The sequence below is a fragment of the Lactuca virosa genome, chromosome 7 (assembly GCF_052849685.1).
Source record: "Lactuca virosa cultivar CGN04683 chromosome 7, Lactuca_virosa_CGN04683_v6, whole genome shotgun sequence".
In the NCBI taxonomy this organism is placed as follows: Eukaryota; Viridiplantae; Streptophyta; class Magnoliopsida; order Asterales; family Asteraceae; genus Lactuca; species Lactuca virosa.
In genome coordinates, this window is record NC_136432.1 from 221009230 (window position 1) to 221017628 (window position 8399).

Here is an 8399-nt window from a genome sequence, read left to right on the forward strand (position 1 = left end):
AGCACAGGACTCACGCTTGGATCAGGGAAAGTCACAAGGTTACCAAGAAACTAGTGATTGATTCCGTTTTATTCGGATATGTCATTACCCTTGTTTCGGTAATGACTAGTAAGTTGGTTGTTATTCCGACCCTAGTGGTCATATCAAATTGAGTCCGACTACGATAAGTCTGTTACATGGTTCGGAGGACCAAGTTCGATGTAGCATCTGACTAAAGTCAGAAGGTTGAAATTAATGTGATCGATAGCATCGTGCTTGTTGTTAATGAAGCTTGTAGCTGGGAATGCTATATGCTAAAATGTGATTATATCACATTAAGATACGAACGATGGTATATTCCATTCTAGAATTTGACTCAAAGAGACTTGAGTCTAGACGTTGCATCTGTTGGATTAGGTGTCTAAGCCCATAACTATAATTGGTATGTACTTGAATTGATAGCAGCACAGTCCTTTTGGGTTGCCCTCAACCTAGCAACTGGACAAGGAAATTATGAAAGGAGAGATATTAATTTATAAGATTAATGAATTAATATAAATGATTTATTAATATGTTAAAAGATTAATATATTAATAAGAAATCATTATGTTTAATTAATTGTTAGCCAGAAATTAATCAGAATTGATTTTGGGGTTAAAAGAATTAATTATAAGGTGCAGGGACTAGTTTGCAATTATCTAATAGTTGAGTGGAAGGCTCTAGAACCCCCTTGGAAGAGGGTGGACGAAATCTTTAGGGGAAACCCTAATAATTTCGTCCATAGGGGCTTGGATAAGGCCCTTGGGTTTGCTTAGGCCCTAAGCAAAGGATAACTAGGGTTTCCCTTAAACCCTAGATCCCTCAACTATTTAAGGAGCCTCCTGGCTCACATTTTGGGTACTCTTTCTTTTGAAGAAACCCTAAGGCCGAGATTTTGCATACTCCCTCTCCTCTCTCTCTCTTCTACTTTCCTTCTTGCTAGTTTGGGTGTGATTCCATTAGAGGCATTACACTTGTGGTGCTAAAGCTTCCAAGAAGATCAAGATCAAGATCAAGGGAATATCAATTGTTTGCTATAACAATTGAAAGGTATGTAAACCCTAAACCCTAGGTTGTTAATTTCGAAATTAGCCTCTCTCCTCTAGGGTTCTAGTTTTGCAATTCAAAGTTGTATGTTCAATAGTTAAAACATAGATCCAAAGTAGGTTGCATGTGAACTTAGGAATTGTTTTCTAGTTTATTTGTTGTACCTAAAACCCTTCAGTGGTATCAGAGCCATTGTTGTTTTAAATTGAATTGCTACAATTGTTGAATTGCAAATTAGGGTTTATAGCTATTAAACCCTAAAGGCCAATCTTTTGATTTCTAGGGTTTTGGATCAAAGGGTTTTTTCGAAAACCCTAGCCTCCAAAGAACCCTAATCGAAATTAGGTTAGGGTTTTGAAAACCCTAGCCTCCTCCCTTGTAAATTTCGAAATATGCTAAGAGGATAACTAGGGTTTCTTGTTTTGGATAATTGTTACTTAATTAGATTAATTGGATAATTATCCTTACCCTAATTTTCGAAATTTAGAGGGATAAGGATTAGGATTAAATTAATGGATTAATTTAATTAGATAATCGTTACAAGATTTAATAATTTGATTAATAGTTAATTAAAAGATAAATATTAAATCTAGTTAATTGGTTTATTTAAATTTAAATTTAATAGCTTAAATTTCGAAATTTATAAACCCTTGAAGTTTTAAAATGTTTTAAAACACACCTTATATATATTATAATTAAAAGTTTAATATTATATATGTATAAGAACATGGTCAGTCAAATCGCTAGTATGCCTCATTCACGAAGCTAATCTATAAGGGGGGTATAAGGAAACTGCCTATAAAATGGTAGTTGAATGGGTGTCCACTCTCACCCACCGCTTCCTTGATTAGTGGAGGGTCGTTAGCAGAACGGATTTGATAGGACAACTACTTCTCATTAAAAGTATAATGATATTAAAGAAAGTACTAGAACATTATTTTCAAAATCCCAACTCTAGTTACTTTAGGAAAAATGTGAAAAGTATGCTAATCCATGAAATTGCACATTATGCCTTATTGGTCGTTAGTGGAGCGTGTGTGGTTAACCAGCACACTAAAAGGCACTAATAAAGAGTAGTAATGGGTATCTCATAATTGTCATTTTGATGGAGCGTGTGTGGTTTACCAGCACATCAATAGTTAATGATAAAGACAATGAGGTTACCAAGCACATTTGCATGGTTATTCACATCTTGTTTGTGATCCTCGGCATCCCAGTCACAAATAGAAGAGCATAATCTGAGATTAAAACATGCCATTGAATAGTTTCAATGTATCTCAAAAGAATTAGGAATTTCACTTCGTTTGTTTCGTCTAATGGTGGAATTGGTGAATCGTCATTCACCTACCTTTATGAAATTTGCACTTGGATCTCGGCATCCCATTTCTAAGTTGTGAATCTTCATAGTTGGATCCTAACCTTGATATTATATCTTTGGGTTATTTTATTAAGGTATCTTGAAATCTAACTAAAATTTTTTTTCAGATGTCTACTCCTGGAAACACTTCTACTTCGTCCTCCTCCAACCAAAACTTCTCTTTGCTCAATATCTGCTCCAAAGTCGTTATGGATGGCTCAAACTATAACGATTGGATGCGCAACATCAAGATGGCTCTTCGTTTCGAGAACAAAGAATATGTTCTTGAAAAGGAGCTCAAAGAGCTTGATGAGAATGAAGCTACTCCTGAAGATCTTGCTGCCTACAAGAAACATTACGATGATGCTACCAAAGTAGCATGCATCATGGTGGCAACTATGTCCCCATAACTGCAGAGGTACTATGAGGACTACTGGCCTTTCGAGATGAACAAGGACCTTATGGAAAAGTACCATAAGCGAGCTCGTCAAGAAAAGTTCGAAGTAGTCAAGTCACTCATGGCTTGCAAGATGAAGGATGGGGAGTCGGTAGTGTCACATGTGCAAAGAATGCAACGCTACATAGAGCGTTTGGTCAAGCTCAATATTCACTTTGATGAGGAATTGGCCATTGACATGGTCTTGAACTCACTTCCTGAATGTTATGGTCAGTTTATTCTAACTTACCATTTGAACAATACTGAGCAGACCTTGGCCCAATTGCACAACTTGTTGCAGACAGCTGAGGCAGGGATGAAGGGTAAAAGTATACCCTCCACACCTACGAGTGCCCCTGTTTTGGCTATTGGACAGGGAAAGGGGAAAAAGAGGAAAGGTCCTCCCAAGCAAAACTGGAAGAGCAAGGCTCAAGCTGGGTCATCTAGTAATGGCCCAAAGGCTAAGCCCAATGGTTCCACTCCCCATGTTTCTGATCCAAAAGAGGCAGTTTGCTTTTACTGCAACCAAAAGGGGCATTGGAAGAGATCTTGCCCACAGTATCTGCAAGATATCAAGGATGGCAAAGTGAAGCCATCTTCGGCAGGTATTTACACTATTTCTGCTAATAACTCATTATCTTCTCGTTCATGGGTCCTTGATACAGGATGTGGTTTTCATATCTGTTCTGATTTGCAGGGTCTAAAGGAAAGTGAGGAGATAGAGCGAGGAAGGATAAACCTGATCATGGGAAACAGAAAGTCTTCACCAGTAACCAAGATCGGAGTTTATCAGCTTCTGCTTAGTAATGATGTTAGATTAGATTTAATAAATTGTTGCTATTCGTCTGAGATGACGAGAAACATTATTTCATTTCATGCATTGTTCAGACAAGGTTTTACATATTCTTTTAATGATTTGAATGGTTCAATTTCTGTTTATAAGAATGGTGTTTTTATGTTTGAAGCTTTACCTTGTAATGGTGTGTATGAAACAGTGACTTGTGTTGATAGCCTAGGAAATAGTGTACTTAATATTGACTTGTCTAATAGTGTAGACAAGGCATGCTTGTGGCATTGTCGTCTTGGACACATTAACAAGAAACGCATAGCCCAACTCCAAAAGGATGGAGTGTTGGAATCATTTGACCTAAAGTCAGATGATATGTGTGAATCTTGTCTTTTGGGAAAGATGACAAAATCACCATTCACAGGGTCTTGTGAAAGAGGTGAAGGTCTGTTGGATCTCATACACACGGATGTGTGTGGACCCTTCAGATCAACTACAAGAGATGCTAATCGATTCTATGTGACCTTCACTGACGATTATAGCAGATATGGATATATCTACTTGATCAAGCATAAGTCAGAAACTTTTGAAAAGTTCAAAGAGTTTAAGCATGAAGTCGAAAATCAATTGGGCAGAAAGATAAAGATACTTAGATCCGATAGAGGCGGGGAGTATCTTAGTATCGAGTTTAACGACTATCTGAAAGAATGTGGGATAGTCTCACAATTGACTCCTCCTAGGACACCACAGTTAAATGGTGTAGCTGAGAGGCGCAATCGAACCTTGTTAGACATGGTTCGTTCTATGATGAGTCGGGCTTCGCTTCCTATTCACTTCTGGGGGTATGCCTTAGAGACAGCCGCCCACATCCTCAATCTTGTCCCTACAAAGAAGGTTGCCAAAACACCTCACGAAATGTGGACAGGGAAAGTTCCCTCGTTAGCACATATTAAAGTCTGGGGTTGTGAAGCTTTCGTAAGACGAGAGACTCACGACAAGCTAGCAGCTAGAAGTGAGAAATGTGTTTTCATTGGTTACCCAAAGCAGTCTTTTGGATATTTGTTCTACAGGCCTAGTGAGAACGTGGTCTTTGTAGCACGAAGAGGAGTCTTTCTTGAAAGAGAGCTCATATTCAAAGAGGACAGTGGGAGCACTATTGACCTTGAAGAAATTCAAGAGTCAGCCAATGAAGGAACCTTAGATGACACTAGCACTCAACCAGAGGAAACAGTTCCTGTTGAACCAATTGATAACTCATTACCTCTTAGAAGATCCACTAGGGTGAGTGTGCCACCTGAGTTGTATGGTTTTCATATTACTTCAGATGGTGACACATTCATAAGTGACAGAACACTGGTAAACTTAGATGAACCAGTCACTTATAAGGAAGCAATGGCAGGCCCAGAGGCTTCCAAGTGGAAAGAGGCAATGGACAACGAGATTAAGTCCATGTATGACAACCAAGTTTGGAATTTGGTTGATAGTGCACCAGGTCGCAAGACAGTTGGGTGCAAATGGATCTTCAAGAAGAAGACAGACATGGATGGGAATGTGCATACATTCAAGGCTCGACTGGTTGCAAAAGGTTTTACTCAAACCCCAGGGGTTGACTATGATGAGACTTTTTCGCCAGTGGCTAAGATTAAATCTATTAGGATATTGCTCGCCATAGCTGCCTTTCATGATTATGAAATCTGGCAGATGGATGTCAAAACTGCTTTCCTTAATGGGAAGTTGGCTGAAGATGTTTACATGAGTCAGCCAGAGGGTTTTGTTGATGCAAAGTTTCCCAATAGAGTGTGCAAGCTTGAGAAATCCATTTATGGATTGAAACAAGCATCTCGCAGTTGGAATCTTTGCTTCCATGAGAAAGTCAAAGAGTTTGGTTTCTCTAGAAGTGAAGATGAGTTTTGTGTGTATATCAAGGCTAGTGGGAGTATAGTAACTTTTCTGGTGTTATATGTCGATGACATATTACTCATTGGTAACGACGTTCCAACCTTGAAAGAGGTTAAGTCTTGGCTTGGAAAGTGTTTTGCAATGAAAGACCTTGGAGAAGCTGCCTATATTCTTGGGATTAGAATATTGAGAGATAGAAAGAAGAGACTAATTGGACTTAGTCAGAGCACATACTTGGATAAGGTACTAAAGAGGTTTAGTATGGAAAATTCCAAGAAGGGAGAGCTACCTATCCAGAGCAATACCAAATTGAGTAAGACTCAATGCCCGAGTACAGATGTTGAAATAGATGACATGAGTCGTGTACCTTATGCTTCCGCTGTCGGATCGATCATGTACGCTATGACATGTACTCACCCTGATGTGGCATTTGCTTTGAGCATGGTGAGTCGCTATCAGGGAAACCCAGGTAGAGCTCATTGGATAGCAGTTAAGAATATACTCAAGTATTTGCGAAGGACAAAGGACTGGGTTCTTGTGCTTGGTGGCAGTGATACTTTGAGAGTAGATGGTTACAGTGATGCCAGCTTTCAGACGGATAGAGATAACTTCCGTTCTCAATCAGGCTGGGTATTTTTACTGAATGGAGGAGCAGTTACTTGGAAAAGTTCCAAGCAAGATACGGTGGCTGATTCTACTTGTGAATCAGAGTACATAGCAGCGAGTGAAGCGTCGAAAGAAGCAGCTTGGTTGAGGAACTTCATCGGAGATCTCGGAGTTGTTCCAACCATCCAGGAGCCTATGGAACTGTTCTGCGATAATGAAGGAGCGGTTGCCTTGACAAAGGAACCGAGAGATCATGGTAAGACCAGACATATCGACAGAAAGTACCATTTCATCAGACATAGAGTAGAAGAAGGCCATCTTATAGTAAAGAGGGTGTCATCTGAAGATAACCCAGCAGATCCTCTCACAAAGGGTCTGAGTAGGGCTAAGCATATTCAGCATGCGCGGAGCATAGGACTGAAAGATGATATTAGTTTTAGTAGTTAGATTAGTTTTTGAAACTTGTAACAAAGTAAATGTAATTGACTTTTGGTGATTAAATAATAAAGTATTATTTATAAGTTTGGCTACTACCTTTTGTCGATTGTTTATTATTGTGTTTCATTTTTGCATGTTTTACTTCCTGAATAATGAGATTATTCAAACTCCACAGTCGCTCGTACTCTTGGAAGTAAGTAGTGAATTAAGACTGTCATGAATTGGATTGCAGATTGTCTAAGGATAGACATGGCAATAGAATTGCTGCAATGTTCATGAGTACTCAGAAATTGAGATTTGAGTATTGGATAAACCCTCGCTCAGAGTATTACTTCATGGAATTCATCACGAGTAATACTGAGACGATAATATCTTATAATCTTGAAACGAAGATATATGAGTTGTAATTTACAAGTCGGTTGTGCATTGGTGATACGAAAACGCATCAGTAACTTGGTGTTATAAAACGTATTGTCATGCATAATTTGATGAGTAAAAGATACAAGCATATGAGTCAACGTTTATTCGTTCCTTTTGCCCTAATAGGAAAAGCGATATTTGTGGGCCCCTCGATGATTTGGTGTTGACTTATGTGCTGGGCCCAGCCAGGACTAAATTGATGTGTTCAATTAGAAGTCCTACATCATCACAAATCAGGAATCGGGAAACATAGATTCTGGACAAAGAGATTGATTACATTCCATGTCTTATGTCTAGGGATATCTAGCAGAACGAAGGATTATATGATCACTTATCTTAGGACACGTAACTGACTGGGTCAGAGTTCGGCAGCAGCTTTTGGAAGCTACAATTTGCTGGTCAAATTTAGAAGGCATACTAGCAATTATAGTTACAGACTTATCCAAGTGGGAGACTGTTGGATTAGGTGTCTAAGCCCATAACTATAATTGGTATGTACTTGAATTGATAGCAGCACAGTCCTTTTGGGTTGCCCTCAACCTAGCAACTGGACAAGGAAATTATGAAAGGAGAGATATTAATTTATAAGATTAATGAATTAATATAAATGATTTATTAATATGTTAAAAGATTAATATATTAATAAGAAATCATTATGTTTAATTAATTGTTAGCCAGAAATTAATCAGAATTGATTTTGGGGTTAAAAGAATTAATTATAAGGTGCAGGGACTAGTTTGCAATTATCTAATAGTTGAGTGGAAGGCTCTAGAACCCCCTTGGAAGAGGGTGGACGAAATCTTTAGGGGAAACCCTAATAATTTCGTCCATAGGGGCTTGGATAAGGCCCTTGGGTTTGCTTAGGCCCTAAGCAAAGGATAACTAGGGTTTCCCTTAAACCCTAGATCCCTCAACTATTTAAGGAGCCTCCTGGCTCACATTTTGGGTACTCTTTCTTTTGAAGAAACCCTAAGGCCGAGATTTTGCATACTCCCTCTCCTCTCTCTCTCTCTTCTACTTTCCTTCTTGCTAGTTTGGGTGTGATTCCATTAGAGGCATTACACTTGTGGTGCTAAAGCTTCCAAGAAGATCAAGATTAAGATCAAGGGAATATCAATTGTTTGCTATAACAATTGAAAGGTATGTAAACCCTAAACCCTAGGTTGTTAATTTCGAAATTAGCCTCTCTCCTCTAGGGTTCTAGTTTTGCAATTCAAAGTTGTATGTTCAATAGTTAAAACATAGATCCAAAGTAGGTTGCATGTGAACTTAGGAATTGTTTTCTAGTTTATTTGTTGTACCTAAAACCCTTCAGCATCATCCGATGAAGGTCATTAGAACATGACCCATCGATCTGTTACAATAGATAAGGGGAGGTACTTATCCTAAGA